Genomic DNA, 16,041 nt, shown 5'->3' on the forward strand with positions numbered 1-16,041 from the left:
AATGATGATGGCATTTGAGACAAACATCTGAGTCATTTTTCACTTAAACTTCTTTTTTGATCAATTTTGAGCATCTTTACAATAGTTAAAAGTTGGGCACTCCAGAATTACGGATACACATTATGAAAAAAACTGAGATCCTTCTTTCTGTGATCCTTCTTTCTGTGATCCTGTCTTTATGTGACATAATCTGATTTTAGGTACCCAAGATTACAGCAGCCTGCATGGCCCATGACCAGTGTTAATCTGAATGTGAAACAGCTTTAATTTTACCTTTAGCGTATGTGGCCTTTCCTTTACTTTCCACTTCAGCTGTGGAAACAGGAACTGGAGGGGCTACAATCTGTATTTGAAAGAAACATTTTTCTTTTCTATGCAATGAAGAGATATCTTTCACAGTTCAGTCCTTTTTTTACATATTTCTTAAAGTGTGGAATCCAGTCCTGTGGGATCATAAGAAAGCCAAACACTGAATTTTATGTAGTGTAATCACGATTCATTTGCTGAGAGACAGTCAAGAGCATGAGCAGTTAAGTAAACACAATTCACTCTTCAATTAGAGGTGAAATGCCTTGGGAGAGCCTGCTGATTGATTTTTTTTTTCTTTTTTCAAATCAAGATACTGCATTTGAATTTTGCCTATGACCCTGAGCTCTCATGTCAGATTCCCTGCATTGTATGCCTTATTTCCTTTATGTGTTTTGTATACAACAGAGGTTTCTGTCCTAGCGTGGCTACAATTACATGTAATTGCTGCTGTGGCATCACTGACAGCTGAATGAATGGGTGTCCTTCTCTGTCAAGGCTCAACAGTTCCAGCAGGAAGGACCTACCTCTAGGTAACCTTGTACAGGATGTGGGAACCCAGAGTGCAGAGAGTATTTCTCTGCCTGTTTTGAAGGGTTCTATCCCCCTGGACAACACTGTTTTTGACCTTCATCCATGGAGAAAATTGCCTACCCTCTGGGAAGAATTAGAATGTACAATGGTGTGAATTAGGTGATAGAATACTATGTAAGATTGTCACGGTGAAAAATTTAGAGGTTTTGGGTTTATTAATACAGTAAGTTGATAAAAGCAAAAAACATCAAAATGGAGGATCCTTGTAGTTTTCAGGTTTCTTCCTCCTTCTTTGCCTATTCCATTTTCTGCAGTATTGGTAGTAGAGAATGATTGGTTACAAAATGCTGCAGTACAGGGCTACGTGAAAGAATAGTTCATTGGGCATTGGTAGCAAAGTAAAAATACTGTATGCTTTTAGTGACCATTGGTTAGTTTACCTTTAAAAAACCTTGAGCTTTCCTGCATTTTGCCTTTTGGTATTTGCTCTGCTTCATGCTGTGTTGCCGGCATGTAAATTACTGATAAGATACAGTAAACAATCTGAAGACCAAGAAGTTCCAAAAGATCTGTTCATCTCTGACTCCTGGCAAAGACTCTAAAAAGTCCCCCCCATCAGGGGAGACACAATTAAGACGTGGCCTGCGTCACAGGACAAGTTGTGTGTGCCCAGGAGCTGAAGGAGAGGGGAGGGAGGGGGAATCTCTATGCACCCAGTGTCTGGAATGAAGACACCCTTTGGTTATCACTATATTTAAGTCCCATTACTTCTCTGAAGCACTACTGTTACCTTATTAATGTTCCCTCTTGTCAGGGAGCAGTGAATGAATTGCCTTGTAAAAAAATCTGCTCTCAGCATCATAGATCGATGGCAAGATGTAGATGCTCTCAGTAGAGATGGGGAAGGGAGTCAAAAAGGAAAGCCTAGGCATCTTGCTTCTGTAGACAGAATTTCCTCATGTCCTTAGGCTGCTCCAGATCATGTCCCCGTGGCAAACAGCATATCCCATGCCTGACCATGGCCATGCTTTCCCATGGTTTGCCTGTCTGCTAGCACAATGACCAGCTGGTAGAAGACACCTACTTAGCTGTGGGAGCAGGGGTCCTGTTGACTGACTTCTCTTAGCCTTGTGGCAGCAGCGCCTACCTACACATTAATGTGCCTTCCTGCTGGTATGAGAGTTGAACTTTTTATATAAAATTCAGCAGTTTTGGTAGGGAGTCACAGCCACCCACCCCAAAATGGCCTACATCCTCTGACTGTCTCACTCTCCAAAGAGTTCAAATCTCCTTAGGCATATGAGGAAACTGAACGTGTTCTCCCTCAGCTATGGAGAATGCCCTAATTATTACAGTATCATATACATGGGGGAGCCATCTCATGTGGTGGTGCATGTACTTGCTTTATGCTGGAAGAATTTGTATTTGAAGACAATTAAGTAATTTTTCTATATCAAGTGAAGCACAAAAAATACTTTCTAATTTTTAATCATACTATATTTTCAAGTCTGTATCCTATTTTTTTCATTTGTGAAAATAATCTGGGATGGATTGCTTAGCACCTTTCTGCTATTAAAACAGAGATGTTTCAGCATTATGAGCAGGGGAGGGAATGAGGAGGAAAAAAGAAGTGATGCAAATACATATAAGAAAAACGGGTAGGTGAAGCTCAGTGCTTTTTCCTCAATCCTTTGAAATATTTGTAGGTAATCTCCATAAGAAGAGTTCTGTTGGATTCACATGGCCAGACTTAGCAACTCAGTAATTGGTCACCATGAGTTCAGAGTCCTGCTTACAGTAGTGAAACATACATATATGTATATATGCATATATATAGAGAGAGAGAGAGAGAGCGAGAGAGCGCATATAAGTATATAAGCATATACAGGACATGTGCTTCTCCTGTGGGGATGCTTTGCCTCTGTGGGCTTGTTTTTCTCTAGTCTTCCCTCAGAATTTGGCAGACTCAGGCAGCTGCTCTGTGGCAGCCCTATTGTGGTGCTAAGGACTGTTTGTTGCATTTTCCCTTTGCCTACTGCATACTTGCCTTGTTAATTGTATTATTTTGCTTTCTCCTCCTTTTTTATATTCTATAGCTGTTGGAAAGTTCTGCCAAGGCCCCATACATATTTAATTTGCCACTTTTTTTTCTAATTTGTATTACACTGAGAAACCAAAGAGGTATATCCTGAATTAAGCTGACTCCATAAGATGACACTGGTCAGCCTTTTGGATAGCTCTAATTCTTTTGGGCTGTAATTTGCAGAGGCTGTGCATTCTAACAGAAGCCAGATGCCATTTGCTATTGTTTTGCCATTTGTGCTGCCCAAGAAGTCAATGATTTCCTTCTAAAACTGTATTCCCTTATGTGTCTGTTTAACTCTGTGTGGAAAGCTTCCTGTACTGAAGGAAGACTGCATGAATTATCCCAGCAGCAAGGAATGGGAATGTGCAGGGGGGCTGTAGAATAGCCAGAGCATCTTGTTCTCTGCCCTCTTAGCTGCTCCATGGTATGAGGCCCTTCCCTGACATGGCCACTGAATGCTTCAGTATGATTGTTTCACTTGGTGTCCCTGAAATGTGCGTGGGTCAGTGTCCTTTCAGTCCCTCCATTCACTAGACCATTGATTCGTGGTCTGTGTTGCCCCTTTGGGCCAACTGCAGAGAAACCAGTTTCCTCCCTTAATACTCAGTGGAGAGGCTCTGATGGAGGGTGATGCCCAGTCCAGGCTTGGAATTTTGGCATGTTGTCCCTCAGAGCTCCTCTTGACTGGTAAGGGAGAGGGAGACTAGTCTTTAGTCCTCACAAGTGTACCACTCGTGCTTAGCCCAGAGATTGTGCTTCAGAAATCCTCACAGCTTCAACACCTGCTTAGCTCATGTTGTCTAAAACCACATTTCTGGTGCAGGGCATCGCCATCACTTTGGGCAGTGGCCAGCTTAGGGAAAACTTTGAGGGACACTCAGACTGGTGCTTCAACAGCAATCCCACAAGCTTCAAGGAGGTTGTAGCAAGGCGGGGGTCAATCTCTTTTCCAAGATAACAATCTATAGCACAAGAGGAAATGGCCTCAAATTGCACCAAAGTTTAGTCTGGATATAAGGAAAAACTTCTTCACTGAAAGGGTAGTCAGGCCTTAGAATAGGCTGCCCAGGAAAGTGGGGGAATCACCATCCCTGAAAGTATTCAGAAGGCATATGGATGGGGCAACTAGGAATATGCTTTCATGGTGAATACAGTGCTGCTAGATTAATGGTTGGACTCAATGATCTTGAAGGTCTTTTTCAACCTTGATGATCCTATGATTCATATCTGTATAGCAGGATATAGAAATGCCTTGGGTGTTTTGGAGGAGGAGAAGCCTCTCTAAATGCACGTTGCCTGCACCTACCGCAGTACGGGTGATGCAGCAGTTTGGGGGATGCCTGCTCCCAAATCAGGGAAAAAGGAGAACATTTCCAGTTGGATTTCTCCCCCTGGTTTGCTTTAGGAATTTTCTGTCTTCTCTGCTGGTTCCTTTCATTCTTTAGAAAAGTGCTTATAATGAGCCTTTGAGACAGTGGATTGATGTTTAAATATTTAATGCCACAGAGTGTTTCTGAGGACAGCTGGCCCTGCAGTCAGTGAGGGGCATGAACTATTGCTGTATGTTTTGCAGACCCTGGCTTACACACTCCTGAAAATACAGCTGTCCAGTGCACATCAGAAGGGGGAATTGACCCCCAGTCTTCTGGCTCTTTTTACAATATCCTGCCAGCTGTGGAAGGGGATGACTCCTCATTATCTCTCCTGATAGAAGGACAGGGGGACATAAGAGAAATTCTGCCTATTAAACCAGCACTCTCCAAACAAAGAAAACATGAGAAGAGCTCTTTTTTTCCTCATAGGGTATATAGGCAACCTGTTGCATTTGATCTATCAGGTGCCATTTCAGAGATGGGTGGACATCGTCAGAGCAGAATGTAGTACTGAAGGCTGCTAAATACAGCCAGCCAGTGTTTAGTCCACAGAGGCAGAGAACAACCTGAAGAAATGTCTCCATATCATTGCCCCATCCATAAAGCCTTTCCCCAGACACTATCAGAGATGAGTATTGGACTGGGAATGAACCTTTGACCTGATGGAATGTGCAGTTCCATAAAGCAGGGGTTTTTTACATAGTAACAACAACTATAATAATAATAGTTGGTATCACTCGACAGAGTCCATCCTGCAACAAAACTGAGGATCAGAAGGAGGGGGTAAGGCTAATCTTGGGTTAATTTTCTTCAGTTTGTTTAGTGTCATATGGCCCTGACTGCATGAGTGACTATGACCTTACACAGCTGCTTGTTCTGCTATTCAGAGCAGGATGTATTACCACGCAAAGAAGGAAATAAAGCTTACAGGGGAAGCACCTCATGATCTTTTCCTCATCTTTCATTTCTTCTTTGTAGCATATACTTGTTTGTTATTGTTCTAAATGTTAATTATTCACAAGCAATTCCTTTGTGCTAAGCGTGGTTTGCTTCACTTGATAATAATTGATTTTTTTTTTTTTTAGGTGGCTTTTGGTAGAAAATATCTTATTTCATGTCAAAAGTCCTGTTTTTTTCTGAGCATCAGGTGTAATTGCTACTAAGAATGGGTTTTACAGTATTTTTTAATTGACTTGAGAGGGGTTAATTGATGTACGAATTACAGGAAAAAAAACTGGAAGAGAGGAACTGTGATTAGCTTTCAAGCTGAAGAGTAACAGGTGTTCAGGGTAAACTTATGGACAGCTTGTTGAAAAGAGATATTAAATTCCTCCCTGGTTTTCATTTGGGGAGATCAGTTGCAAACCTACTCTTATGGAAGCACTACATTCCAGTTCATCCTTGTGTTTTTAAGAAATAGGTTTTGAAAATAAGTCCAAAAAATTTCGCCTTTTATGCTATGGGTACAGTTTTACAAAAGGCGTTTGTGAAATGTAAATGTTAGACAATTGTATACCCATTGAACTCTACTAAATATCCCTAAAGAAATGTCTTAAAAAGATCCCCTCAAAGAGTGCTCTCTATCTTCAGATAAAAAGCAGGCTTCACAGATCCCAAGGCTACATGATTTTTTTTTAACCCTAAGGATAAATCATACATGTGTGAATCAGGGCACTTGCCATAGACAGGCTTTGTTTGCAAAGTTGTGCCAGATCATCTCTGCCACCAGGAAAAACTGCTTTTATCTGCATGAAAAACAGATGTACGTCAACTCCTTTGGTATTTTTTTTTTTCTTAGGCAGTGTCTTCTTAGTGTGATAGGAAGAACAAGTGAATTGATAGGAGACAAGACAGAAAATTTTCTACTTAGTTCCCATTAACTTTGATCTCACCAGGATCAAATCCTATGCCAGGTGGAGCCTGTGGGGAAAAAGGGATTCTGTGCATGTGGGTGCATGTGAGTAAAAATTTTTGTGATTAAGAAGAATGAATTGTTTGGATTTTTCCAAAGCCTTTAAACTGAAACAAGATTTTACAGAATTTCTCATGAACTGTGCTCCTGTCTTCCAAGCCAAGTGTTATTGATTCTTTGAGGACATGATTTAGACATGGGGCACAATGTCAGGAGGTGAGTGGTTGCAGCACAGTCCTTTGATATGTGACATTTCATGCAGCTACTTGCAGGAAAAATGATCTTACCTAGGAATGAAGCAGGAAACAAATTGACATTGAGATCAAACCTTAATTGGAAAATCTGGACAAATTCTGCCTTTGAGATAAAAACTTCTAAGATACCTTAGAGACTACTTCCACAGGGAAAAAAATAAAATTACTTTCAACATCTCGATGCCTATTGTAAAGGCCAGGCGGTCAGACCTTAAAGCAAAGTGCTGGATATTTGTAAGCTTCCTATAAATAACAGTTTAGAGCAATTCATACATACATTCTCAGCTAATCTCATTAACAGTAAGTAAAATGGAGGCCAGCAAGCATCCAGAATCTCCCTGCCCAAATATTCAGTGAGGGTCAAGTTTTGTCTACACTTAAGCTTGAGGCAAGGTTTCTTTCATGGGATGCAAGCAGAGTTGCATTTGCATGAAGCTCACATGTGGCACTTGAACAGAGCTCCTGTGTGGTTAATGGCCACCCTTTCATTTTGTTTCATCTCTACAGATGAAACACAGAGACAGACAGCATGCTGTAATTCAGAGCTGCTTCAGGCATCCACACTCCTGCTTCCTACTGAGTGCATGAGCCTGTTGGGCAACTTGCTCCCATGACTATGGGCTATGCACAGCTTGATGCTTCTTTTATCGGCATGGATATCAGAAAACCACGTCATGGGGTTTGCTGTCATCTTCCACTAGGCTGAAATTATCAGGGTGTTTTTCAGAAACTACAAAGGGATCCAAATTATATGGAAGAACACTTGGATAAATCTGGATCCTTCCTTCTGTCCCAGAGATAGAGAGGAGGATAAAAAAGGACTGGTTTGAGTATTTCTTGAACATATTATATCTTCCCAGTCCACTGGGACTTGAAGATTGTATGTAGCTGGCATGTGGTGGAAGGAGTTACTGCTGATGTGTGAATAAAGATGTTGCAGACATCAGAGCTGTCACACAGCAGTGGAATGAGCTCTGGACATGAAGCACTCGTCCAGCACAGAAAAAATTTTGATTTGGAGTGTTGTTCTATTATTTATTTATATGCTTCTATGCTCCCCTGGACTGGGGCTGTATTTTTTAGAAAGCTGCCTTGCATACAGCAGATGTTCTACGGTTCAGTGCTAGAGGCACTGCCCCTCTTTACTTAGGAAAAAATTGGTGTTTGGATCAATTTTTTGATTGGTTGGTTTTTGTGGGTTTTTTTTTGTTTGTTTTCGTTTTTGGTTTGTTTTTTAGTGGAAAGAATTTTCTGAACAGATGTAAGTATCTCTTTAGCAAAAAATGTCTGTTAGTCAGAGTAACTAGCATTGTCCCAGTACAAGTGTGTAAAGGGAAGCTGCAATTTTTTAAACCACTCATCCAATATAGGACCCTGCCAGTATAACATTCTTCTCATCTATAAAGCATGGGGTGTTTATAAAACAGGGGGTGGTTTTTAACTACAACATTACCACTGGTTTTTAAAAACATTTTAATGCAAATAAATGTCTCTCTTTTTGTTGTTTTTTGAGAACGATAATTTCTTCTGCATTCAAAAGCATCAGAAATTGCTGATAGTAAGCTGCAGTGGCAGCGCCATTTCACTCAGCTCTGCGTGATGAGCTCTTTGGATGCTGTGAGACAGGTACCACTGCCTAAAACAGAATTTTTACTGCATTTTTTCTCCTTTTTTCTTTTTTTTGCTGCCCAGTTTTATTCTGGCTAAATAAGCTCATACTTCTGGGAGCTGGGTATAGTCTCTGAAACATCTTACACAGGAAACAAATGGCTTGCAGATTCGGTGAGAGAGGTGTGATGGCAGCTGTTTTTTGGGAGCACATGGGGAGGTTCAGAGCAGATAAAATGTTGCTGTGTGCTTGAGGAATATGAGCTGAGGCCCTGGAGCTTAGCATGGTGAAGTCTCTGAAGCTGCTGGCAAAAATGAGGAGCCTGCACTTGTGATGGTTTGTGAGGATGCACAGCACCAGCATGAGAGACGTGACCTGATGCCACTGTGGCTTGAAAATGAAGTCATACCATGGCTGCCTGTTCCCTGTGCATATTATGGACAGTGTGATAGTGGTCTTTGAACAGCAGAAGCATGGAAGAGCCAGCTGTGCCCACACAAGGTGCCAGGGAAGGCAATTCAAACATCAGCAATATGTACAATATCAGTAGGAGAAGGATGCCTAATGCTCTGGCACCCTTGAGAACTGGAGGGGAGATGAAACAGATGCTAATAATCACACTACAGGACTGGTTCTGTGTGAGAAGACTGATCTTTTGAGCTCACAAACACAGGCAGAAAGGGCACCAGCTGAGATTCTCAACCTGTGCTAGCAACAAAGAATATTCCTTCTGCTGATGCTGCTTTAATTTAAAAGAAGAGCTATTATCCTCAGTTTTTTGTGATAAAGACATATCCTTTACAGAGATCTGTGAGGATGAAATATTCTAGGGTGGCGTGAATCGCTCTGTGCAGTCCCCATTCCTCTCTCTAGGGGGACCAAGGTAATTAGTGCTTGACATCTAACTTCTAGACAGCGAGATGTGGGACAAATGATACCCAGGGCACAGAAAGCATTCCAGGTACACCAATGGCAACTACTGGATTGCCAATGCCCTGTGATGACTGTCGTTAGAACACACACTTCCACCACCAACTGGAGGGCAGCCTTTCGAAAATGAATCAGTGAAATGTGTGTCATGGGTAGTAGCTGGAGAAAAGGCCTGAAGGCATGGGATACTCTCTCACAGAATTACTTACTTCTTCAGAAATAGTAACATCTTGAGCTGAGGGAAGACCAAGGGGAAGTGCTGGGTGTGATCTTTGCTGCTGACAGATAATGGAGCAAGGGCTTTCGATTCAGTGCTATGTATCTGTGAGCTCCATAAAACCAAGGGTCACAACTGCTCTGTCTCTCAGCCTGTTACCCACTGTATTTCTTCATAAGAGTCATTTATCTGTGTCTGGCTTCTCAGCTGGTGCATTTGAGATTGAAATGGTGGCTGTCAGCTTGTAAGAAAAACTGGGTCCTGCAGGAGTTAAAGCCCTGACAGCAGAGATCGACATTGTTGGTGGCTTTCAGATAACAACGATTACCATCTGCTGGCCCAACTGCCTCAACAGATGCACATTCCTGTCAGTCATCTTTGGTGCACATCCACATTTAGCTTGCGAATAGTGTCTAATGCCAATGGCCCCAGACATGCAGCTATGTGACCTTCTGGTCACTTGTGTGGACCAAGTCATCCTGGTATCTGTGAAGCTCAGAGTCACGATAAAACAGGCATCCTGCTCAGTAATCTGCTGCCACACTTAATCCTGCATTTGTTTCTTGCTTACTTACAGCAGCCAAAGTGGCATTAAGAGCCCCCTGTGTTGGTGGCACTGGAATCTGGAGCTGGGCTCAGGCAGGCAGCAGTGCTGCCTCCTCCCAGCCAGCACTCAAAACTGCTGGGCAAAGTCCAGTGCTGAAGTGAGCAGATACGACCAGTATAAATATTGCACATGCTCAGCTTTTAGGAGAAGGCAGAGCACTCCAGGGAACGGACAGAACAAGTTTGCCAGTGTTATTTTTCCAATCTCAGTCAGGGTAGATGCATTCTCCCCAAAAAAGCATGCGTTCCTGGAAACTGGAGCAGTGTCCTGATGTGTAGGTGGTGGGGCAGGCCTGATAACCTCCCGCACAGGCACGCTGCTGGAGTCCAGTCATGCCTCTCTTTGCTCTTATACATAATCTCAGTCCATCTTTCAGAGAACACTAACTTTAGCTCCCCTCAGAAATGTTAGACTGCGAGTTAGGGGGGTAAGAGTGGTGCTGGTACACACTTGAATTTAATGTGCTGGATGCTACTCTATAGGGTAGCAGAGTTTTTTATCCTTGTCATTTCCATCATGTGTCTATAGAAAGAGGTAGCACACATATGGAACTTGTTTTATACTGACATTAAGTACTTCTGAAAACCTAGCTAATTAAAACTGTGTTGTGTTCCAGTTTTGTTGTGTCTCTGCTACCACATGAGATAGTGGCAAACACCAAAAGCAACATGGACAAGTGTAATTAGTTAGCTAATTTAGTGGTGTACTTGAATTCTTTTTATTTGTTCACTCATTTTTATTTGCTCCTTCTGAGTGCTTTCACAGTTGTTTATTTTTCTTAAAATGCCATTCACCATTGCACATCAATTAGAAGAGAAGGGAGGAGTTATTTTTTAAGGCATTGACACCATCTCTGAACAACTTCTTGAATTTTGTGTATTTTTGATTCATGATCTCCTGTACTTAATTTATTTATTTTTTTCCTTAAAACAGTCTTCATAGCTACAAAATGCTCCTGGAGACAGAATGTGGTATTAAGAGTATAGAAACAGCCAATACACTGGAAAATATATTTTCCTGTAAAATAGCTTATCTTACCTGCTGTTGGCACTCAGGCTAGCTTTTGGCTAAAATACACAAGATACCAAATGTGACTTTAACTGGCACATCTCTTTGAAAGAATATTCTGGTTGAATGCGTGCAGTGGAGCTGTCCATTGTGTCCCAAAACACAAGTGGGCAGGAAAATGTCCGTCTCAGGGACTAGATTGGCAAAGTCCTTGCAGTTCCCTCTTTTACCCAAGGTAGTTCTAGTGTAAGCCAGAGCCATGAACTTGCACTAAGTGTAGCTGGTTTGCACTTCAGTCACCATCCATGTGCACAGATTCAACTTCTAGTGCATGCTGGTATCTAGAAATAGCAGTAGTGGCAATGATATACAGGAGAAGGAGGATAGCTTCAGATGTTGATAGTGTGAAGCTTCTTGACTGAAATATGCTTTTTCCTGTTCTCTTTCATTAAAAGTCTTAACATTTCTATCCTCTTTTAAGGGAAGTGCTGATCCTATGGGAAACCCTCTCCAATAGTACCAAACTCTTGATAATAATTTTCCCCAGATATTTCATTGTATATTCGCAGTGTAAGGAGACTAGCCTCATCATTTCTTAGCAGATGGAGCCACTTGGGTGAAGGGGTTTGACCAAGATCGTGCAGAAAGTTAGCAGACAGCAAAAGAAAAAACAAACAGAAAACAAAAAGAGTACGTGAGTTCAAGAGAAACACAAAGTTCTTCCATGTAGCTGATGTTAAAACTAGGAGACATCAGCATGGTAATGCTCAAGGCTGTAATGAATTCCTTATCCCCAGTGTTGCAAAGGAAGGTGCAGGATGAATCCCAGAGGTAGGATTCATGCCTTGCTCATTCAGAGCAGCTTAACTTCAAAGGCAAGGCAAAAAACCTCTGTGGTTCCACCCCTGCCTTCTAGTGCGGTATTTTCTCGCTCAATTCATTTTTTCTGCTAAGAGGTGCATAACAAGAGGTTGATATACTGGCAACAGGAGAAATCCAACTCAAGCAGATTGTAGAATTATAGAATCTGACTTCTCAAGGTGTCAGAGGCTTATATATATATATTCTTTTTGTTATCACTGAAATAAAATTGTCCAAAGTTGGGAGTGTAAAGGGCCTGCGAGAGCTGGCAAATCTCAAAAAGAGATGGACAGATCTGATTTTTTTTTTAACTACCACAGCTCTAGTGAAACAAATCAAATACAGCTTTAAAACTTCACTGCTTGAACTTCTCCTCCTCCCCTTCCCTCTCCCTGGGGTTTCTGTTTTAGAGATCTTGAACTGATTTGTTGAGACAGATCAAAGTATAAAGTATTTCTCAGCTGGTCTTACTTCTCTCACTGGATTGTTGTGGCAGGAGACAGGCAGCTCATTACAACTGGGAGAGTGCTCCTATGAAACCAACTTCATTACAGCTGGTAAGAAAAATAAGATTCTGCTGAAGCTATAGTTCACTCTCACAGAAATAAATTATTTTAGAATGAATAAATAATGTCACACTGCATCTCATTAGAGTATAACGCTGAGTAGCAACATGATGTTAAATACATCTGAACTGTACTGCTTCTGTCTGGCATTGTGAAGTCTTTGAAGTACGTCTTGGGTTTGTCCAATTTTAAGCATGTTTGCCCTATGCCTGTGATGCCTTTTCCTGGTCTGAAAATCAAGAATCAAACACAGTTAGAAGAGAAAAAGGGATTTTACCTCTGTATTTATTTTAAGGATCCTTGGGTGCACCACGTCCAGGTGGAATGCACCGAAGCACACACCACAATGCACACCCATGATAGATCGGGTATAACATTATAGGTCTTACTAATTAGCATATCTATCAAAGATTCTCCAATGAGAGGCTCGAGTGAGCCCCCCTCCCCGAGGAACCTTCCCCCTGGATGGTTCTATCTCAGTTTACAAAATGTGTTCTGGAGAGGACCTTGGTGTCTGGGGCTTTCTGATCCCTAATTATGAAGCTTGTAAAATGTTTCGTCTCCTAGCTTGACGAATAAGTCTAAGAATGTAGGCAAGAAACCACTAAGAATACAAAAGCTATAAAAAGGTATATAAAAGGGATATAAAAGAAAAGGCAAAAAGTCATCATGGCATCACTTGTTCAATATCCTCTCTCTTCAGCAGTGCTTCAGTGAACGGAGAGGATGGAAGGGGGTTATGTACCTCAACAGCCTGTCAGCCTCCTCCAGCTGCTGCCTCTATTTAGTAAGGCACCAGAAAGTATTGGGTCAGGGTATGTTTCCAGGGTGAATGAACATGGTTATCTGAACCCAGATGTGGCTCCTTAATTTTTCCAAGAGTGCATCATGTATAAATCATGTAGCGCAGGTCTGTTGCCAGTTTGAGACCAGCTCAGAATAGGCAGGTTAGGAGGCTGCTTCTTTCTACAGACCATGTATGTGAGCTGTCTTTCCACAAGCTCCTGTCAGTCAAGGGGCAGGACAAGCTTTCTGCCTTTTTCCCTCTGCTCTTGTTGCTGTTGTTCCTCCCACCACTCCCTCTTGCTTGCTCCCAGCACTATTCCTTAGCAGTCCCAAAACCAAAAAAAAGCCTCACATACTTTTAACCAGGGTCAATGCCATGGTTTGCTCACAGCTATGCAGATTTTTTGAGTAAAGCAAGGGAGAATCATGGCTCCATTCAGCAGCAGAGTGGGTTTGTGAAATTATTCCTCAAGAGGATTTTAATCTTAGAAAGAAGTGGAAAGAGGAGAAGAGAAAAGAAATGACCCACCTAAGGTTCAGTGGCAGGGATAGGAACAGATTTCAGGTCTCCTGACTCCCATGAAATCACAGGAATTCTGAAGTCATGAAATGCTGAAATACATTTGAGCTGCACAGGGTTTTATGGGTATGTTGAGACACAATGTGCAGAAAGCAGAATGGAAGTGCCTTTCATTGGAAAGGGGATCTCCTCCTGAGGGTTTGTGCTTATGTTTCTGCTTAAATGCAGCATAAAAGAGCCACACATTGTGGGCTCTTTTGCCTTCCCTTCCTTTCGTATAAGACAAAAGAGAGCCAAAGAAAGAGATGTTCCTGTAGGGAAATGTAACTGTATTACATGTCAGCTGGCAATAATTTTTAGAGCAGCAGAACTGGTATTTTGGACAGGTATAGCTAGAGCATGGGAGCACATCCGGGACAGTGAGGTAAGAGGTACTAATCCTGGCACAGGAGCAAATCTGGCCTAGGTGGGCATTTGGCTCCATTTAAAACCAGTGTAGCTGTTCCATCTACACAAATGTTAAACATTGCTCAGGCTCTGCAGCAAGTCGCTTGCAGAGTAAAGCAAGATACGGGATGGAAGTGAGGTCAGGTCCAGAGTCTGCCTGCTAAAGGAAAAGGCTGAGTGTGGACAAGAGACAGTATAGCACTAAGACAAACTTCCAATGCAGGACTTGCTGCCCCTTGTATGGCTGCTGGCGAATGGGACAAGAACAGCTGGTGGATCCAAGTCCATGACTCAATAACTTTTTCTCTGTACGCCCCAATGTTCATCTCAGCAGCAGCCACTGCCTGGTTTCCTATATTTGCAGTGTAGAAAAAGCAGACAGTCACTTGACAGGACTGAAAATGAAACACGGCTTCCTGCTTACCTGTACCGTGTGTGGAGATTTTAATAGGTGTACCATAAATGGGACAATTTTTGACCAGGTTCTTGCAAGACATAGTAAAATAAGTCTGTGTTTTGTGAGCCCAGATGTAGTGCACTCCACTCTGGAAAAAAAGGACCAGCCATGACTAAAGATGTGACATGAACGTACACTCCTGAGGAAGGGATGAAAAACCTCATGTCTCCTCCCCACCCCTGTCTCAGCAGGCCTACCGTGAAATTAAATTTCCTCAACAAGGCAAGGTTTGAAGAACATAAAGCACATGAAGTCTCCTGGCGAGGCTGTATTTGAAAATTGTGTTCTCAGTTTGCTGTAGTTTAACAGCATGAGAGTAGCCTCATTGGGATTTCCTGTATGCTAATGCCAGTCTTTGATAGCTCATTCATCTCACCTTTCCATGGTGCTCCCGCATGGACACACACGCTTAGTGTCTCTGTGGGGCCTGTGACCAAAGTCAGTGTCCTTGTGGGACATTTTAAGCAGGTGGAATAGCTAAGCATCATGATGTGTCAGTGTTTTCTTGTGTAAAAACAAGCCTAAGCATGAAAACAGAAGAAATAAAGCCCAAAAGGGACCTTCCATGTCAAGGAACCATGTCCAAAGCACTGTGTCAGCCTGTGTTGCTTTCATTCATGGATGACTATAAAACTATATAGAAATATTGTTCCCCTGTCCCTGTGTGCATGGTCTGGAGCCATGCCCATCAAGGGCTTTGAGACCTGTTCTCCAAATATCTGTCACGATTTCTGAGGTGACTGCAGCATAGAGAGATTTGGGCTGGTATTAAACACAGGTGGAGGGGTCCCTGTAGCAAAAGGCATTGATCCATACCTCTGTTCCTGTTCCATAGTTGGTGTTTCAGCTACTTAGAGGACACCATTTTATGTGATTGAGCTGGCAAGTTTGAGGATTGAAAAAGTGTCAGGAACCTGTACCTATTTCATGTGGCTTTGTTTGTCCAAACCCACTTTTTTTGATCTTTCCACGAGTCACAACCCCTTACCCAGCTGAAAGCTGACCTCTGTGCAGCACCCTGTTGCTTTCTGAATGGTTTCTGCTCCACAAACACTTCTACAGGATTCTAAGGAAAGGAACAAAATTTAGCTGGCATCAAATGTGCCAGTCTGCCTACACACTGTCAGTCCAGTGTTACAGGAATGCTGCAAAATAAGAAAGAGATGGCAAACATCCTATTCTATTGTCATGCTTTTGGTCATTAACTAGAACTTTGATCAGCTATACCTCACAGATAAAGTCTAACAAAGAAAAATTCTGTATTCCACAAACATCCTTAATGGTTTTGCTATTAATTCAAAGGGGGCTGGGGATTGATACGCTGACTAAGTCTTGGCTTTGTTAAAAAACAGCTGTGAATTACTTACAGTCATTGGTGGTGGTGCTGGGTCAGCTGAGTATAATTGATCTTCCTGATGGCTTGCATTCCTGTCTTGGGAAGGAAGAAAAAGGGTGGGCAGAGAAGAGTGTTGGGAGTCAATAGCAGTGAGTACAGTTGTTACTACATTATGTAGTTCTAATATCTGAGAAGATGTGATTGTTTTGGATTGGGTTCCATGTTGGTAAGC

This window comes from Corvus cornix, chromosome 2, assembly GCF_000738735.6.
Source record: "Corvus cornix cornix isolate S_Up_H32 chromosome 2, ASM73873v5, whole genome shotgun sequence".
Lineage (NCBI taxonomy): Eukaryota > Metazoa > Chordata > Aves > Passeriformes > Corvidae > Corvus > Corvus cornix.